A 21,382-nucleotide genomic window follows, 5' to 3' on the forward strand; every position below is an offset into this window, starting at 1 on the left:
GTTTGCTTATGATTCTCATACCAAACTATGTGCTAGTGATCAGAGGTATACAACTGTATGCTAACAGAGTTAACCTATGATCAATGTTCTCTTATTTAGAACATAGCCAATGAAACTGAAAATAATTCAATAATAAAATTTTTAATGGGAAAGAATGACACATCCAATCAAAAGTGACAATAAGAAAACTGCAAAATTATGTTGAATCACTTAGATTTTATTTTTGCAGAAATAGTTTGGTTTTATAATATCATCACGGTAGTAAGTTGCAGCTGAAAGAGGCAATACTGTTGAAAAACTGAAAGCGCTTCTTCTACGAAAATAAATTCTACGATAATCAACTTTGTTTGTCTTACAATCAATACAAATTTCACCTTTTTCTTACGAAAATTTATTGATTCATGCTGGAATTTTAAAGAGGTATTTATAGGTGTTTTATTTTTTACCAACATTACTAATATTAGTAATGACTTTGAAGCATTGACATCAAATCGGAATATTTGCATTGGGCGAACAACTTTCAAATCTTCGACCCGGAACTTATCTAAATATATAAATATGTTAATTATGCAAATCACTTACTTTCATCGACTGCTCGACTCTGAACTAAGATTTCGGAAATCTCATAGAAATTTTACAGAGAGCTTCTGGATGTGTGCTAAAAGAAAAATTAAATATATATGCATGAGGATGAAAATAATATGCCTAAGAAACAGTTACATCACAAGATATATATGAATATATATAGCAGTGAACTGCCAAACTTTAACAGGCCATTCAACGATTAAGATATACAAATATGTCTCATGAATTTACATATAAAAATATTTAGTATTTTGAAATAGGTGTAGAAATAAATTTAAAATATTTAATGTGGATCAGAATACAACACAGAATGGGTAGTTTATTAAGCAAAGCACATGAGCTATGTCTCCAAAAAGGAAGAGGCGCCAGTAGAACACTTTTCAAGGAAAACTAACTAGTTTTCATGTTACATGTAGGGAAGACCCACGAAACCCATACAAACAAACTTTTTTGCAAGGAATCGGTTTTAGTTTGGTTTAATTATGGCAAAGTACTCGAGGGCTACCTACCTAAGAGAAGGGATGCTTCTATGTAAGACTTTATAAGGGAAAATGGCTCATATATACGTTATGCATGGGATAAACCTCGAAAACGCCCATACTGCGAGTCTGTTCACCGGGATACGAACTTTGGACCGAACTACCACTGTTCAGCAACTTTACCACTCGGCCTCAGGTGGGCTATCTCCGAGAATTGATATCAGCCAGTATTCAGCGATCTTATTCACTCTGCCATTGTTAAACTGCAGTAAAAAAGGATAACAAAAATCATACATATAAAGATATTGCAATAAATACTCGGAATGCGCGCACCATCAATGAGCGAAGTGATGTAGCATTTTCATACGGACTAACTGACACTTTTAAAGAGTTCAAGGTCTTGCAGTTGCATATGACAAGATCTTCAGTCTACTGCCGGATTTCATCTAGTGTGATAAAGGGATCCATACAAATACTTTCTGATACCTTCATAAACGGATTCATAACGAGGGATTAGCCAGGTTATATTATAGAGCCATCTTGCTTAATGCATCTTCTGCTGCATGTACTAGAACATTCCATGCAAAACGCGCAGACACTTTATCATACATAAATAAAGGAAGCTGCTAATGGACAGGTTTCTTTATTTATGGCAAGCTTACGAACAAATTAATATCCCATGGTCCATTTCCCACCTTAAAAGATCTCTTCGAATTAAGGCCATAGGTCAATGGCAGGAAGAATGGGACTCGAGCCAAACGGGCCGCCGTACGCAATACCATCTCGCGTACGTTGATACAGCTCGAAATATTAACAATCCCAATCTCGTGAGATATATTACATGACATGGGCCTTTTCCACAATACTATGCACGATTTCGCCTAAGTAATACTGAGCTCTGTAGTTGCGGAGATGTGGGTACGCCAGAACATTACCTCTCAACATGCCCACTCACTGCTGGTTCACATATCCGTCTCCCAGATGCTAATCGTCAAGCATTTTGCAAATTTTTAATTAAATGAGTTAAATTTTTAATTAAATGATTTTAATTAAATAAATTTTTAATTAAATTTTTAATTAAAAATTTTTAATTAAATTTTAATGAGTGTGGTGATTATTAATTCTCCTACTGGATCATCTGCAACAACACATCAGTGAAAAACACTGGATTTCTGAATATTTCTGCAACATTTATTACACAGACACCACCTGTTCTGTGTTAATTGGTGCTAACGCCTGTATGCATTGCACGTGGTATGAGTAATGTTGTTTTTGCTTGCTGGATGCTCATTTTCTGAAATTACCTAACTATTTGTTAGCTGTATTATACAAGATAACTTAGAAATAAGGAAATCATCTTATTTCTTTACTCACTTTCCCATTGAAGATAAATTCATATTTCAAAATTAACCAAAAATACCACATTGTTTTACTCTTAAGAAAAAGATATAAGTTGCTAAAATAAGATCTACAACACTACGGAACACTTTCAACGCTGCAGATGAGATAAATTCTATAAATATAAAATCTAACTTGTTACATGGTCCCCATAAAAAAACATGTTACAATTAGTAAGTTAACCGTGATCTGAATCGTTAGGAACAAAACGTTAGATAGTTTACCTACAAAATTCGCAGAGATATCTTTAAAATTACTTTCAAAAATCGACTGCAATTTTAATAACGAATGCTATTTAAGTGGCGATGAAATATTAGTCAAACGCCAAAAAGAGTAACTTTTATTTGGTTGGTTGATTAACTCAATGTGGCAATGCTCACGAAGACTGTCTGCCTAAGGTGAGATATGCCTTCGTGGAGGATTTTTTAAAGGAAACTGGCATGTTAAATTCGCATTTTACGTGAGAAAACTATTAAAACTACACGGACACTGGCAGCTTCCATTGGGTAGCTGTTTCCTGAGTTTGCTGTCAAAAGCCTTGAAAAGCTTTTCATTTCATTTAGGATTAAGTAATTCAAAATAATACTTTCAAATTTCGAAAACTCCTTATATTTTACAAGCATTCTTTGCGCAGAATTCCTAAGCAAACTATTAAAAAGGCTCTTTATGTGAAATAATTCTCTAATACATGCCGTTACTTAAAGTTCTTTAAAGCATAACTTTACAACTACATCGAGTTAGTAGCAAATTCAAATACTCTAACGATTGCATGCAATTATTATCAGACATTTTCTTATGTTTTCAGGAGCAATTATCTCCTTCTCTTATAGCATAATGAAACCGTGGAAATCCGGAAACTTCTAAATGAATGGAATTTTGTTAGCTTGTTCAGATAAAAGAGTATCAGTTAGCTATACAACGTAGAGAAGACCATAGAAACCTACATACAACACATAAATTCCACATCTCTCTACAATACTTAAATAAACATATACAGAATAAAAAACTAATGTATAGAATAATATGGCTAGTATATATATATATGTGATGTATCAGCTTTTGTCCAGAATAAATAGATCGAAGAAATATAGATGTAGTCGTAGCTTAAATTATCAGACGATAAGTTTAAAAAACAAGGATCCATTTATTATTATTCAGGAGAAATAGCAGTTACAAAATCAGATATACGGAGTAAATAAAAAGAATTACTAATAATTTTTTTGTATGAAGTTTACTGCATCGTGACATTTAAGAAAAATCCCCGATATTCTTTTGCGAGTCCTTTTATAGCTTCTGGAAAGGCGGAGCTTCCAAGAAATGACGTCAGCCTCTTCAGCCAATCCAGTTCGCTTTAAATATTTCCAGAACATCTTATAACTATACGTGTAGAAAAAGGCGGGAAAAACAACTTGACTACGGGGCTGTGGATTTAATTCCACGTAGTTTCAATTAAGAGACCGTCGCCATTAAAAAATGAAAAGAACATGCAGTTAGAAAATTAAGTGTAATTTTGACTATGGAATTTTATTATTACAAATATATATATATATAGAGAGAGAGAATGCATATAGTACATATATGTACAGAACATATGTCTAGAATAAGTATAATATATAGGTATAGAATACGACCCGTTTGTACAGAATATGTGTATGTGCACAAATTTATGCACAGTAAAGTAGATTTGGGAATTAGAATTTTGTAGAGACTTTTACCTTCGCAAACAACTTCTGCTTTAAACTTTTAAATTTAAAGTTAAACATTGTACAGAAAATTTTGTATAAGACTTTAATTAAAAAAGCGAAAGTTTTATATCGAACATTCCTTCACAGCATTACCGAAAAATGTACAGGACCTCTTTAACCGGAACGCTCAACGCATTAATTCCTTTTTCGAATGATCAATAGCATTTTGTGGTATGGTTACCATCATGGCCTATTTCCGATAACTTCGGGTAACGATGAGAAAATGCTTTTTTTTTTTTTTTTTTTTTTTTGTTTTCAGAATTTTGTTAATGTTCGACGAAGGAAGTAAAAAGATACGGTGATGAATCACTACACCGCCAGTTGTCAGGTAGGAGCCTATAAACTTGTTTTTGCTTCTGATAAGCATACTCTGATTGATACGATTATTTATGTCAAAATAAATTAGCGAAATCACTGTAGCATAGTGGTAAACGTGCTGGAGGTAATTCCTTCCTAACACTAGTACTAATTTGGTAGCAATTTATTCAATAAAATGTTAAAATATTTCGTCTGTATCCATCTGGTTCATTTTTACGAGCTGTGTCTCTATTCTTTCCCTTTAGTTCAAAAATTAGTTTTTCTTTTATAAGCATCTTTAAGTTTGAAAACTTAATCTTGCTTTCTTTTTGTAAAATTGTATTCAGAAACTGCATAACACCCACCCATACACACATACACACACATATATATATATATGAAAGATAAAATAGAAGCTTCTCTCCAGTTAACAAAATAGCCATGCGTCAACGATTTGATGCAATTTTATTTAAGAGTGGGGGAAAATCTGTCAAGTTTTCGATTCAATTACTTACGAAGGAAAGACAAAATGACATAACTCAGATGAAAAGGTTTTCGAAGACAAGCATTTCATAAATGAGATCCCAGAAAACAAGGCGTTGAAGGACACATTCTAAGGGATTAAATTTCGTCACATTCCCTTTTTCAGGTTTTTTATAGAACAAAATTCCAAAAATTCGAAATCTGAGATCCATCGAGCATTAGGTAATAAAGGTTCCAGCTTGACAGATGGGTTGCTGGAAGAAAAATGTATGATCATGATTTTTTTGTCTAGATCAATGAAATAGTTTTCGAAAAACTACCATTGATTTAAGAATTTGACATGTTCATGATTCTGCTATTCCACATTTTGCAAAAAGTTACAGGTCCGGGAGTGCAATTTCTTGTAAACAACAATAACTCGAAATTTCAACTTTATAATTTTTAAGTAATCAAATCTTTCTCAACATCTAAACACGAAGCTTCAATGAATATAAACAATCATTATCGATTTTATGCATCAGCATTTAGGCTCACCAATAGCCCCGCGGTAAAAACGCTGAACGCTTGTAGTTCGTTCCGAGTGTTCAAATCCCGGCAAACGGGCTGGCTGCATGGAAGTTTTTGTGGCTTTCCCCACGTGTAATGTGGGTACGAGCTACGTTCCCTTAGAAAGTCCTCAACGAAGGCATCCCTACCTTAAGGCACATAGTCCTAGCAAACGTAAAAAAAAAAAAAAAAAAAAAAAAAAATCCGAAACAAACATTAACCTATGTCAGCTAAAAATGCCTCATCAGTTAATCTAAACGAACGATTTCAAGCCCGTGAGCTTATAGGATATATCGGGAGCATCCTGTTTAGAAATAACATCCAAATATAACTGTAAGTGAATATGCTTGTAATTTGAAGTTGCAAATAGATTTCATTGGACAAACAGCATTAAGATTGTTTTATGTATCAATATTATATGTATTATCCAGTTTATTTTTATTTGTGAAAATGTCAAAATATATTGTCTCTGAATACTCTTCCAACTGGCACTCATAGTTCGCGTGTTTCCTTCTTTCTCTTAGGCTTTATTGTTATGATCTATCAAAGTGTTCATGGCCTTGTTTTCTAGTATTACGTTCTTACTGCTCTTGAACAAGTATTTAGGACTTCTACTCAGCATTTAGTGTTTATTACCGACCCAGCGTGCAGAACCACTACACCACGAAGGCACGCTAGGAAAGTGGGAGAAATACCTTATATACTCCCGTTTTTAAAGGACGATTGTGGAATTTAGGGGACCCAATCGCCCAATCCTGGGTGTGGATAATCCCCATCCAACACCTTTTTAGTTCGGGCGCCACTATAGTGACATTAGGTATATTTTTGGAAGCAAGAAAGATGAAAAATAGCAAATGCCTTTGCCGGGAATCGAACCACGGACCTCTGGAATACCGGCCCAGCGTGCAGAACCATTACACCACGAAGGCGAGAGAAATACCTTATAACATATTGCATAGGAGCTTCTCATGAATTTGTAATAAATATATTTTGTGTTCAAAATTGCAGTGATTAATATGCAACCTCAAAAAATGTACTAATCATTACATTGAGTCATCCATGTTACCTGCCGCCTTGCTATCACAAGTTCATAACTCGGCTAACTCTTTGACGCAAAGACTCATTACTCGATATGTTTTAGCTTTAGATGAAAATGGCAAATGTGAGATTTGAAAATTTTGAGAATATTATACCATTATTTATAATCTTAGATGAGTGCTTAGTTTCTAAAATTCAAAGAGCTGGAGGCGCAAAGACTTAGTAATGATAACAAAAATAATAGGTAAAACAAAATAATTGACATATAATAGATTAATAGAATATAAAATCCCTGACTGAAACTGAATTAAATGTAAAGAAAAAAATAAAATAATTAATAAATTAAAATTAATTTGTAGGGAATAGAATAATAATATATTAATGCACCCAAAAAATTAAATTTAATAATAAAACACACGGAAAATGAGTAAATTAATAATAAGATATTGTATGGAAGATACAGGAAAAGCAAACATTTCAACAGTATCTTTTGCGCAGAGATAAAATTAATTCTTTATTTTGGGTTTTAATTGTTTTAAAGCCTTCTTAACCGGATGGATAGAGCATATAAAAATTCCTGTGCCTGAAAGGTTGCTTTTCGACAATGGAGTTTCTTCTCATATGTTTCTCTTCTATAAAATTGAAATCTACATTCAGTAACTAATATTAATACTAATTCTATTAACTGCTAAAAGATATGTCGCATTAGTAGCAGAATTTTCTGGTAATACTGGTGCTTAGTTACAAACGAAAGTATCGTAGCACAGCCCGACTTAAGGCGCTGAATGTAAAAACTAAAATATTACTGCAGCCAGATTCCGAGTGAAGTTCGGACCTACAGTATTTCATCACTTATAATTAATAATAAGAAATGTTTGAAATATTGTAAGAGTTAAGGATCTATACATTTAATGTCTAAAATGTATAGAAATAGCATACATTTCTGCAAGAAAATAAAAATAAGTTAGTGTGGTAGACGAACTGACAATTTTGTTTCAACAGACAAAATTAAATGATAAGTAACAATTCATGATACCAAAAAGTAAATGCAGCATTAGTCGCTTAACATGTAAATAAAAGCTCGCGTAGTGTTGGCCTTCATTTCCAATGAACGAACGAACAACGAAGCAACTAAACATATTAAAAGAGCGTTAGAATTACCAGAATGCGATACAAATGTCTAATTCTTTAAATAAAAAAAAAAGGAGGAAAGAAAAAAAGAAAAGGAATTTACTTTAAAGATGAGTTCAGTGGTGTATGTTTCGCATTCATCCATGTTTAAAATGACATAATTTTTTATTTCGCTAAATATGCTTTCTTTCTCAAAAATATTCTATATTATCTAAGATGCAACAGAAGTTACGAGTTACAGAAACTTCAAAAATTATTGCTCAAAAATGGTTTCAATAATAATAACCACAGAAACTTTCTTCGGAAATTCGGTTCCTTTAGTGGTCCACAATATTGAGTGAAAGACACTTTTTGAATCGTGAATCGGTATTTTCATGTAAGGATCATTAATTCCTTCGTATTGTACTGAGAAAAGCTTATTAAATGCATTCATTTCATTAACTAATCATTTCCAAAGAATGAATACAGTATTTAACGCTATATGTTTAATGATACGTCTAAAATAAGTTATTATTTGGCAGAGGAAAAGTCGAATTTCTAAGATTACTAGAGTAGCGGGTGTATATTCTCCATTTCAGTCATTTATGAGCTGAATATAAAAATATCTCATCTTCATTATCTATTTCCAGTGCTTAAACTGATAAACGAATCCATCATTTCTTTCCTAACGTAATTGAAAGTAAAGAGGTAGCTTATATTTGCGAGTCATAAATTCAATGACTCAGCCAGTTCTTCCATTAAATTTCATTTTTATCATAGCTTCTTCACATGCTTTAACTGCTTGCGGAAGATTGCTGCCCTTGATCTAATGTAAAGAGAAAATAACCGATTTCCTTTGCCTTCTTTATTATCTGGCGCAAAACCATCAACATCTTGCGCTTCGTTAGCTTGATATCCAGATAGTGCTGCACGGCTCTATAAACCGGAACAGACTTTTTTCGTGCAAGACTAACGATGCTTTAGAGTTTTACGTATCGTAGAGCCACTCGGTGTTTGGTATATTATCTAACCGCAATGTGTATTATGATATCGTTCGGTTTGCTACAGTTTTCATCTATCTAATGTTCCCTTCGTTCAGGAAATGGGTCGAAAACGTATTGCATAAATGGAGGCATTGCTAAATTACCAGCAATAAACAAATGCAGTAAAAGTCATTTTCCGAAAATATTTATGATAAGGTATGTATAATTTTGTAAGGTTTAAACCTTAACAGTTTGCTTAAATATTTCATTTGCTTTTACTTTCCGTTACCTTTACCAGAAATGTAAAATAAGAGAAAAAATAACGTGTTATAATCTACGTTAAGGGAGAGAGTACTGGTAACTTAGAATAAGACTGCTGTATCTCTGATTCCACCTGTTAAAATTCTATGCCAGTTGCACCCACGCCCTAGACATCAACATTTCACTCAGCATCCCATAATTGCACCACAGATCAGCCAGAAATGCCAGCCGACTATCATGCTTTCATTCACGATATGCTACTTCATCATAACAAGCTTATCATAACACCATAACAAGCATCAACAACAAGTCCACTAACTAAGCATAGAGGGTGACGTAAGGGTTAACATCTGCAGTTGCATAAACGTCGTTTGGAATAGTATCCAAAGAATAAAGAATGAATGAAAATTAAATGTACCGAACTGAATGAAAATTAAATGTACCATATTATTAGATATTGCTCATTTTTCGGGCATAATGTTTTTTATAAAGGAGATCCATGGATCGAATTTTCTGAATTGTATTCACATTCAGTTTGCACGGGAGCTGTACAAAAAGTTTCATGCATAGTTATTTCTGAAGTAGACTAAAAGATTAACTAAAGTGGCTTATTCTTTGTCGAGTCGAATGTAAATATATATATAGCATAAGAAAAATTTTGTTAATTATTCTAATATTTATATTGAAACAACAAAATAATTTTTTGAGTTTTAAATATATGAAAAAGGAGGTTTAAAATTTTGAGTATTTTGTTGAAAGTTTAAGAAAAACTCTTCTGGTTAATTCTAAAATAATTAACTGATCTTGACATAATGAGATCTTTAAAGAAAGTTATTATCTCAAAGCAGATCTATTGGCATAATTGAATTAAAACTTGTTGGCATATAAATTTATGGTCAAGCACAAATCAGCGTTTCTTCGGGAAAAATCGTTTAATTGATAAAAGAACTGTGAATATTAAAGATTTATTTAACTGATTAATCGATTATAACAAAGTTCGCGACGCTACATACTTTAGGAGCGATGCTTTCGTGGGGGATGTTCTGATAGAACTGTCTCATGTTCAAGTTACAGAACCCAATGCGATCACCATGAACTGTTACCCCTCGTTTACACAAGCTACTTATGTTAACTCCTCTGCCTCTTCTGAACACGAACATTAACAGAAAGGTCAGGAACACAGAATATATTGCTTAATAACATAGATGTTATTACCGTGAAGAGTTTTCACGATCAGAAATCTCTCTCTAAATGCTTAAAATAAAAGTCAAAAGTTTTACTTAACATATGTTGCTGAACTGAGTTAAAAGTGGGAAAAAAGGAGGAAAAGAAGAAACTACAAATTTATTGCAACTAAGAGATTTTCAGCCAACGATGGAAACTTTTTCGGATAATTTCAGAAAAGCCAAATGATTTCAATATAACAATCATGCTCAGTTTGCGTTAATGTTATTTGTCAAATGCCAGTTACATTGGCCGTTAGGCATTAAACTCCTTGCTTGCCAATATCACTGAAATCTACAAGAAAAATTTGTCAGTGCTTCACACTCGTCCAAATGTTCCGCCATAATTCGCCGTCCACTATTACATAAAACACACAACGGCGAATCAACTAGTCGAATGCGAAATAAATGATTCTGAAGACAGTCAGTTTGCGTTATGTTAAAATGTACATAGTAATCTAATTTAAGAATGGTCATGGATTCTGGGCAGTCATGGATTCTAATGTAATTGGGGCAAAACATTATCGCAAACTTTATGTAACGAATCCATAGCTCGTGTTAATAGTATATGTATTTTCCGTTACATGAAAACTTAACGATTTTCCACACAGCCAGGGTTGCCTCTTAGGTACGGTTAAATTAATCGTGCTATTATTATGTCTCGTAACCATATTCTTGTATAAGTACGTATTGTGAAAAGTATGTAAGCATTGCCATATTTTTAAAGTACGGCATTCTTTTATGCTCTCCGTTTATTGAGATCCTTAACATAAAAGACATATTTCTTATGTTTAGGAAACATTTACCGTAATTGAAATGAACTAATTACGAAAGTACGTTTTTCTCACTGAAAATATCAAGTTGGCAAATATATCTTTCTGGAGTAAGCTGTTTAGTGCGTGTGTAACGGAAAAGATTCAAAAATATTGTTAGGAAATGTCTAAGCGCGGTGAGATAGCTTCCCCGCAAAGCAGTTTTAGGGTTGCCATAAAATAGCAAGGAAGGCAGGGCTGCCACATTTGGCGATAAATCGCCATTTGGCGTAAAATTGGCGATTTGCTATAGACGGATGGAGAACCTTCTGGAACGAATTACTACCATTTTAGTCCATTACCATTGTTTAGTCCAGAATGTTCTCGAACACAAGCCGAAAGCTATATAAACCCTGCTTGTCCGCAGTCACTGAGTGCCTCATCTAAAGTGCGAGATAGTTAGTCTCGAGTTAGGCAGTCCGTCCGCGCGGAGTCGGTCGAGTTGACAGCCGGGAAACGAGTGCCGAGTGGGTCGTTGAGTGCATCGAAGAGTCTCTTAATGTATCGCGGTTAGTGCATCGTCGAGAGAGTGCGTTGAGCTCCGGGAGCGACTGAACCGAAGTGTCGGGAGGTGTGCTCTGTGTGTCGTCGAGTGCATCGCGAATTGTAGCGTGGAGAGTCTCGAGAGTTCGTGGAGCTCCGAGAATGACTAAGAAGAGTCGGGAGCTGTACTCTGGTGCTTTTCAGTGTAGCTGTTTCCACTTTTATAGCCTGATAATGCCAAGGCTGTGTCGCTGATTGTGTCAGCGTGTGTATAGTAGTTCTTCGACGACTGTAAAACGTGACTTTGCAGCTGTCCTAATTAATACTGACCAATAAAGTGTGTTTCGATACTTCATCAAGTGTCGTCGTTATTCACTCCAAATCCACACGAACCCCGTACGAACGTGAAGGAAGAAAATAACGTAACAATTGGTGTCAAAAAATAACGCAACGATATGTTAGGGAGGAAAGTGGAATGTTATAATTAACTAAATAAAGCGTCTATAAATGCGTTTGAAAACACAGTCCGATTTGTAGTTAAACAGAAATGCCAAATTCTACGTCGAAAGGAATTTATGACGCGAATGTTATATACATTGGAGCGATAATAAATTTTTAATACTTTTTTCAGTGTTAACATTATCTAAATATCTATCAATAAAAAATATTATTAACTTTCTTAGGACAACAAACAAGATTCAAATAACAACTTAATAAAAAACAAAGTGGTGTTGAATACAAAAGAAGGAAATAATTGAGAAATGATGTTCATCAAAGTTGGGGTTTACAGTTGCAAAACTGGCTGGCAAAATGTGGCAATTTAAATTCAATAAGTAGTTCATCAAAAAACGTATTAAGCTCAGAAGAAAATGTGGTTGAATGTGGAGAATTTAGCTGCTTTGATTTAAATACAAGCAAACAAGTACTCGGAACTTTTGGAAACGAGGAGAATAAAGTAACAGTTAAATTGATTAATTTCAATTGTCCTCCATCATGGCCTCCATCATTTCAAACAAAATAAAATTCTTTCTTAACATACATGGACCAGATCAAGGACAAGATGCTGATTTCAAGGAATCTACTTCAGTGGGCGGCACAAGATTTTCCAGAGAATGGTTTTATAAGAAATGTTCTAATAGGGACGTAATACAACGCAATTGGCTTATTTATTCATAATGATCCTTGTCGTTACTCTGTTCTCCATGTATTCTTTTTAATAAAAGTAAAACAGATTATATTATTTCCAGTCCGAAAAGATGGCACAGGTTGGAAAAACTTAAAACGGAATTTCCGATCACGAAAATTTATGTTTCATCGCGATGCTTATCTTCAATAGAAATGCTTTGGAAAAAAATAAAGGAGGTTGTTTCATAGATGATTCCTTCTATAAAGCAGCAGAATCCGGAAAAGGAAAAGTGGCGATATTACGCGTTATATATACATCTCAGAGTTATAATATACCTCTTCAGAATTATGAATGAAATTATTTTCAGTTCAAGTGCAGGAGTGCTTCTAAACTGAATTGAATTAATAAGTCATTATGATAGAAATATTGGGTATAGTATAATTAATACCACCAGCGACAGAGCGGTAAAACTCGTTAACCCTGATAGTTCGGTCCCAGGTTCTAATCCTGGCGAACGGGTTGGCTGCAGGGATGTTTTCGTGGTTTTCCCCATGTGTAACGTGTTTTCGAGCCAGTTTCCCTTAGAGAGGTCCTCCACGAAAGCATACTTCTCCTTAGTCAGAACGTCCTTATGTGCTTTGCCAAAATCAAATAAACTAACCAAACCAAACATATAATCGCAGAAACGGATCCGTTTCTTATCAGTCTAATAAAGTGCAATATAAATTTATATTAATCAAGTTCGATTTAAAATTCGTTCTAGGATCAAAAAAGCTAAATATATTTCTTTGATAATTGATTGTTCACCAGATGTATCGCATCATGAAAATTATTAGATTCGAATTAGTAGATACATATACATTAAAGATGAATTCATAATTATTGGAGAAAGCTTTATAAATTTACAGAAACGAAAAATGAAATTATATTCAAAAGTTAGAAAAGGATGGCCTCCGGCTATCAAAATGTTCGAGGTGAAGATCATGATAATGGGGCCAATATGGTTGAATTGTACATAGGTGTTCAATCCATTATTTTTCAAAGAAATGAACAAGCTATATCTACTTCTTGTAACGCTCATAGTTTAAATTCAAGCATGTTAATACTTTTTTGGAACTGTACAAAGGATTTTTAATATTTTTCTTTCTTCAACGAGTAGATGGGATACAGTTATTGTTAAAGTATGTTAACAAAAAGAAGCGAATAATAATGTATAATGTAGTTAATAATTTCTGGCAACCGTGAGTGTTGTTGCTATTAGGAGATCGTGCTTTGCGATGCTGTTATTCTAAAGATGTAGTTCAACTTTAGTTTGTAATTCCAACTAAAACTTACTATGTTTTCTCTGCTATTAGTTTCGTTTTTGGTTCTATAAACACTTTTTCAGATTATTGGTACAGCAAGCTCTCATATTGCGTCAAGTGTTTTGAATTAATAATAATAAAACGAAATTCCTAAACCCTAATATAGCAAGTGTTTCGTTTTCGTCTTAGCGATCGAATAATCGATAATGGATGGAATTATCTAAAATCCAAGTAAAGCCTTTAGCAGGCGAAAGCGACTGCCTTGCATGGAAATATAGGATAGAATTTTTTTAAACCATCACCCTGGTGCTTTAGAAATTGTAGAAAGAACTTTAGTGAAACCAGAAAATCTTCCAGCAGAAGTTTCGGTTACTCAACAAGAGAAATATAATGACGCTTTTAAGAAGTTTCAAAACGAACGAGATATGCATACAATAATTGATATGGCAAGAATATATAAGTACTCAAATTCTGAAGCTCATTTTCCTGCAGTAATCTGGGTTGAACTAGTCAAGACTGTCGTATATGTTCTAAATAGACATGGCAAATCATCAGTAGAAGACTTGAATCTCTTTTAGCTACGGGTTAAAACGAAACCTCGATTAAAACATCTACATATAATAGGAATATTCAATGAGGAGCTCACAGCTTGTGAATAAAGGGTGCAGTTGCCTATTCAAGATCAAGACAGACAATTTCTGGCCCTGAGTATCAAGAAGATTCAGAAAAAGATCAGAAAAAAAGTTTATTAGTAAAGAAGATTCAGAAAAAGAACACAATAAAGAAATATCTGAAAATAGATTAGAAGAAGATTTTGAAGAACAACAATGTGAAGATATTAATTTGAAAAATAATGCACATTCAAGATACCTTGTAAGAATTATGTTAATTTTATTAACAGTTAAAATTTGAGTTAAACTTCCTTTCCTATCGATTCTTAATTTTAACTTACCACTTCCGGCCAGAACGTAGTTTTAGAATCACGTCTGAATGCTAATGAGGAAGAGCGGTATATAACCGCGAAGTTCTTCTGTCTTAGGTTGAGAGATACCAAATATTCTGGCTGCACGCGTCCACCTTTTTAGGCTACTCTCTCGTAAGCTATTACGCTCATCCGTTCTTTAGGCCCTTGATAGCTTCGCATTCAATTAGCGTTAAGGAACCAACTGTATTAGAAATTTGATAGCTTCGACTATATCTCTTTAGTTAAGATTAGTTTAGTTTAAATCTTAGTCTCTTAAGTTGAAGCCCAAGTGTCGGCTTTATTGTACAACTCCAAGACGGAGGTCTGTTACACTTGATTGGAATAATAAAGGGTTATTTTACCCTTCTATCTTGTTGTTTCTTGTAACACGAACTCAAACTTCGCTTTTCTTTTTTTGGTTCTAGAAACACTTTCTCAATTATGTCTGTTTTAAAGATATTTAAATGCCACGCGGATACGGGATAGGCATCAAGAGGGGACGGGGGAGTTTAAAAATTAGTTGCTTAAATTTTTGTGTTTTCAACAAGAAATTTTATACAAATACATATACAAGAAATTTTGTTCATATATAAAATATATGAACAAAATTTCCATTTATTTTAAATAAAAAATTTTTAAAACAAATAATTAATTATTTTAATTAAATATTTAAAATGCTCCTTGCGCGTTAATTTTCAATATTTTTTCCTAATTTTGTCTTTTAGTTAGTTATAAAGACTTGACAAAAGTTTTTGTGTATCCGTTATTGAATATGATAGATGAGAAAATTTTTAAAAAGGATTTTTTTGAACTTAAACCCAGTTTTCGGAAAAATGACACCTTTTGTTAAACATTATCACAATTTTAAATTTCTTAATAACCTCATATCCAAAAATGCATACTTAGATCAACTGCAACATATAATAAGACAGTTTCTTCCAAATATCATTCATTTTAAACTAAAAATGAGAGGCATGGAGCATTTTTAAGAAATACGAACTGCGAAAAATTTTGTTTTGAGAGAACCGAATTTAAAGTTTTTCTTCAGATTTACCTTTAATACATGGTCATGAGAAATATAAAATTAACTTTAAATATGAATATGTAGACACTAGATAGCATTTTAGTATCATTTAACTATTTTTAATCTCATAATATTAAATATGAGAAAAATAAACATCGCAAATTGGTATGTGATTTGAAGTTAGAGGTAGAAACAATTTATGCGTTATATCCAATGAAACATTTAAAATACACTCGCATCATATGTTTTACTTTCATTTGTTACATTTACATTATATTTTAATGCTTTAGAATATTTGTTTACTAATTCTTTTTTTTCCAAGCATGTAAACTCCTCCTTTTGCTTTAGTTCAAGCGACGTTGATCACGCTTTTTTGCAACGAGTAGGAAAAACGAATTTGTTTCCTTCTGTTCTACGCGTACAGCATTCACACAACCAAAGTTAAATTCATTAATAGTTTGAATACGTTTGAAATTTCTAGCCCTTTTTTTATAAATAAACACTTTTTTTGGCAAATACATAAATTACTACAACAATAAATAACTGTGGAAATATTTTTTTTTAACATTTTCCCCAAAATTTAAGGGGCAAAGTTTACGTTGTTTACACATTTGAAATGCTTGTAACTTCTTTAAAGATTAGAATATTTGAACTCGGATTTTTGCATACGTTGTAGTTTTGTATATGGAATATTATGAGAGTAAAAAAACAAAATATTTTGGTTGATTTTTAGCCATTTTAAAGTCCACCGTCCCCTTAAAGAGTTAGATCTACAATTATCCGAAGTACATCGATTATTAAAAGAAATGGCATTAAATGACAAATTTTTGCAGGGGTGTGAAAAAAACAGCATTCTGAAACAAATTAATTTAAATGTTTACGTTCATTATCTGCGCTGAATTGAGTACTACAAAAAATCGGTAAAGTAAATAAAGCAGGGCAGACAAAAATTATAACTGTCTATAAAGCTGCCCGCTTAACAGGACTATCTTTCAGTACAGGAAATGAGCGAAAATATTTCTCAACGCATTTTTGAAAAATGTAAAACTTAAGCTTTAGAGATGAATATGTCATCGGAATATAAACATAAACGAAAGCGAAAGGTGAATAAATCAAATTGTGGACTATCAGTTGAGACGAAGAGTAGTTTTTCAGAAAAATATATTTTTATAGAAATTAAAGAAGTATTAGACGTTTTAATCTTTAACCTGGAATGGCGATACGAAAAAATTAAATTAAACTTATTCCGATTTTCATTTTCTAACGGCTGAACAATTAATGTTATTAGATTTAAGTAAATTAAAGGCAACAGCTTAGCACTTAAAATAACCTATTGATAAAAATGCTGAAGGAGTTCGTTCCGAATTATCTAGTTTTAAAATCTATGTTATTTCAATAATTCCGAATACTGAAGCAGCTAAAAACAGATATTTTAAAAAAATTCAAAAGTATAATTTAATTCAGCCGTAACCGAATTACGAAGCAGAGTTAAGAAATTTTTTAATGTTGCGAGTTACTTTAGCTAGTGGCGAAAGAAACTTTAGGAAAATTAAAATAATGAAGAATTATACGAGATCTTCACAAGGCTAAAACAAACTTTCATACGTCGCCAATCTCACTATAAGACATGAATTAAGTAATCAAATAGATTTCGAAAAAAAGTATTCATGATTTGCTTCTTTAAAAACAAGGAAAGTCAAATTATATGTACGCTTGAAAAATGTATACCATAAATTTTTAAGCGATGAATTACTATTTATACGACATCAAATGTTATTTATAATTTATCAAAAAGCACAGTTTTAATACTTTTCATTTAGAAACTAAATAATTAGACATATTTCACTTTGCGTAATACATAAAGCCATAATTAAATATCGCTCTAAGATATATATGTAAGATATAACAAAATAAGATGATTGGCTTTAAGAATGATTGGCGACCTCAAAATTAAGTATTTTAGATTTTAAGTTCTTCCCCCTAAAACCATCTGTTCTGCCAAATTCGAGATCTTTCCATGTTACATAATGCTGCTTGAAAAAAGTAACTAAAACTAAAATTAACCAATCACAGCTTAGAGTACTTTTCTGCATGTATTCGGTATAAATACCGCTCGCAAGCTCTACGTCATCTTCCTTTCTTAGCTTCCTCCACTGCCGAAAATCTTTCCCCTGCCCTGCTTGATGTCGCTCCCTTTCACATGTGTATATGAGAAATTAGTATAATTGTTTATGATCAAAACGTAAATGGTCTAAGAAGAATGATTCTAATGTGCCCAGAAATAAAGATGATAATTAGCTGAACAGGGTTTATGTTAACGTCTTCTTCCTGCCTTTCTATTCGACTATCGAAAGCCGATAAAAGAACCAGTGGTATCTACGCACGTAAAATATTACAAATATATATGTATGTATGCATGTGTTGTGTATGTATAATGCATGTTTTAATAGATTACTTAGTATTATTTTAGTTATCTTGCATTATATATAGGGCGTGCATTTGCCGCTTTGCCTCAGGTGAAAATAGGGTCGGTTCTGATAATAATAATAAATCTTTTTATTTCTTCTAGTCTATTCGTTATAAAATCAAGCTAATATTGTAGAGACATTAGGTTATTTCGGAAGCAGGAGAGATGAAAATGAAAACGCCTTCGCCGGGACTCGAACCACGGACCTCTGGAATACGCGCCCAGCGTGCTGACTACTACACTACCAAGGCATGCTAAGAAGGTGGAAGAAATACCTTATATACTCCCCCTTTTAAAGGGAGATTGTTGATTAGGGGACCCAACCGCCAAATCTTGGGGGTGGAGAATCATCATCAACCTCCCTTTTAGTTCGAGCGCAACTGTAGAGACATTAGGTATTTTTGAAGCCGGAGGGATGAAAAATGAGCAACGCCTTCGTCGGGACTCGAAACACCGACCTCTGGAATACGCGCCCGTGCTGATCACTGCACAACGTAGGCATTCTAAGAAGGCGGGTGAAATACCTTATAATATGTTTTAACTTTCGCTGTGCTTGCTTTTCGCAATGCTAAGAAAGGAGTGTGGAGTGTGTTGATTAAAAGCGATAATTTGACTGATATCATTCTGCTACCAACATGCATTGTAAAATTTAATTTATACTCTGATTAATGCATACATTATTGTATTGTTATACTTTAACTATTGTTCATTGATGTTAACGCTTACGCCGAGTTAGTTAATGGGCTCGAAAAAATGTATTTATATATTTTCGAAAAACAGAGATAAGAGAAACTTCATAACAGCTAGTGCTCAGACGGTGTATATGTTGCGTGCAGAAAAGTACTTGGACAAGCTGTCTGATCCCATAGATTGTGTGACAAGTTGTAAATAGAAAGTTCCATTTTTTTTAAAACATTTTTTTCTGTCCCTTTTGAAAAGAGTTTTCTTTTTCAATAGAAAAAAATGAGTTTAAAACAATGTTTGGAAATACTGCGACTTCATACGTTCTTTCTTGTTTTATGTCAGACATCAGCTGAATGTTCGAACGCTCTAAAATGTGTTTGTTTCCATATTACTGGAAAACATACTGCTTAAAAGTACTATAAATATTTTAAGGGTGGTCTTATATAATGAACAAAATATAGTCTCTCCTCGCATTCATAGTTTCTTGATACCTTACAAACAAATATGATACACTGTTGTTGTGCAATCTATTCACAAACTGGGTATGATTTCCTTTGTTTAACCCACCTTCTTCACAAAAGGAATTCAGCAATACTTTAGAATTAATTAATTCTGAACAACTATGGCTGAGCCAATGTCATAAGGCTTAGAAATTAATTTAAATTCTCATTCGTGGAGGGGCTGCATGACATTTTTCGATTATTGCATTGGGTATTTAATTTCGAATGAATACGTTAATTTCCTTATTTTACTGAAAGGAAGCTCCTTTATGCTTGAAATTCAATCATTATTTGGTAGTTTTTGTCAATTTTGTGGTAAAAGTACTTAAAATCACTTTTTGCTGAGATTAGGTTATTTAAAAGCAAAGCACACGAGGGTTATCTGCCTGAAGGGAGGGGTGTTTTCGTGGAGAGATTTTTAAGAGAAACTGGCTCGTATTCAGGTTACACACGGTCCACAAAAACCAGTGAGGAAGCCAGCCCTTTCGCCTGATGGGATCGAATACTGATCTTAACTACTTGTCCAGTAGTGGGGTCCAGTATTGCTTGTAAAGGAAACTGCCCCAAAATAAAATTCCTAGATGAAACAAGGCACAAGTTTAGTTTATGACCAACCTTTTAAGGGTCAGTTACTAATGACTTAATATTTGTATCATCCTGCAGCTCACCAGTGGCTAACAGCCTAGAGCCATTAAAACTGGTTCAGAGTTCTATTTCTGATAGCTAAATGGGATTGGTTACACAGAATTTTAGTTGCAATATGTAAAGTAACAACGGATAAGTATCTCCTAGATAATGCTTCACAAAGGCATCACTCTTCATTAGCAGAGAGACTTAGTCACCGTTAACACTAGAAGAGCCGAATTTCAGACTAACCGAAAACCGCGATTGGGGGTCAATTTGACCCTCATAAGAAATGTAAGTAAAAACACAGTAAATGATTGAAATGATGCTGAAATAACCACATAAAAGAGTTTTTAGAGGTTTTTATTTATTTTTTATACTTTAGAATTTTTTTTTCGTGCAATTAGTGCAAATTAGCACACAATATCTTTCAATGTAAGATTACAAAAACAAAAACAAAATCTATGAAAAACAAACAAAAGATACAAATGCAAAAAGTGGAAAATAGAACATATGCAAAAAATTGCAAAAAAAAAAAAAAATCATAAATTGGGAATAAACACACAATGTTCTCCAAAGTTTGTTATACATTACCGCAGGTGATACAATATGAACGCTTGACAGTGACAGCAACACATTTACAACAAATTGGTTTCTGGCATCCCTCAGAGCTGACAACAGTCTTGTTTTGTCCCTTGCAACTTTGAAATGCACATTTCTTTCGTTTAAGTGTCTGTATTTGAGCAATCGGGGGACATCTGTTGCGTAGTGCACCAACTCGTAGTTCTTCCAAGAGTGCAAGAATAAATTCTTGACGGGAAATAGAGGTGCCCAAGGATTCTTTGAATATAATCCAAGCATTGAGTGCAGCAATGTCAAGGACGTTGTAAAAAACATGTACAGGCCACCTGCGACTTCCACTATTTGTACTATTATTTCCTCAGCATCTGATCTGCGACATCAATGCCACATTTTGTACTGTTGTAGTAAGTAACAGTGTTCGGGTTTTTCTTTATGCTGTCGTCAACAAACATGTTACTGTGCATCGTGCTCAGAATCACGACATTCTTTTTTGCTCTTGCACCTATATATTGTGAGTGTTTTGTTTCCATTTTTCAGTGCAAAAGATGAATATCGTGCCGAAGAAGTGTCACGAGCAATAGGGGGTAATTCTCGCTTATTTAGATGCATCGTCCCGACAATTGTGGTTTTTTTCACAGAAAGTTCATCTGCAAGTTTCACAGAA

At 33.4% G+C, this 21,382-nt stretch overlaps 1 protein-coding gene across 5 annotated transcripts in view; it reads right to left on the reverse strand.

Annotated features, from left to right (window-relative positions):
* Positions 1-21,382, reverse strand: part of LOC118192271 (atrial natriuretic peptide-converting enzyme-like) — a 1,449,396-nt gene that overhangs the window by 792,939 nt on the left and 635,075 nt on the right. For 3 of the 5 annotated variants that reach the window (XM_085809976.1, XM_085809972.1, XM_085809973.1), the window contains one exon: positions 583-658. The exons of the other annotated variants lie outside the window; for them this stretch is intronic. The gene's annotated coding sequence lies outside the window, so the exon portion shown is untranslated. The remainder of the gene's footprint in view (positions 1-582; positions 659-21,382) is intronic. 5 annotated transcript variants of the gene reach the window in all.

Source organism: Stegodyphus dumicola, chromosome X2 (genome assembly GCF_044657685.1).
Source record: "Stegodyphus dumicola isolate Sdum_Otavi_A_Nest chromosome X2, ASM4465768v1".
Lineage (NCBI taxonomy): Eukaryota > Metazoa > Arthropoda > Arachnida > Araneae > Eresidae > Stegodyphus > Stegodyphus dumicola.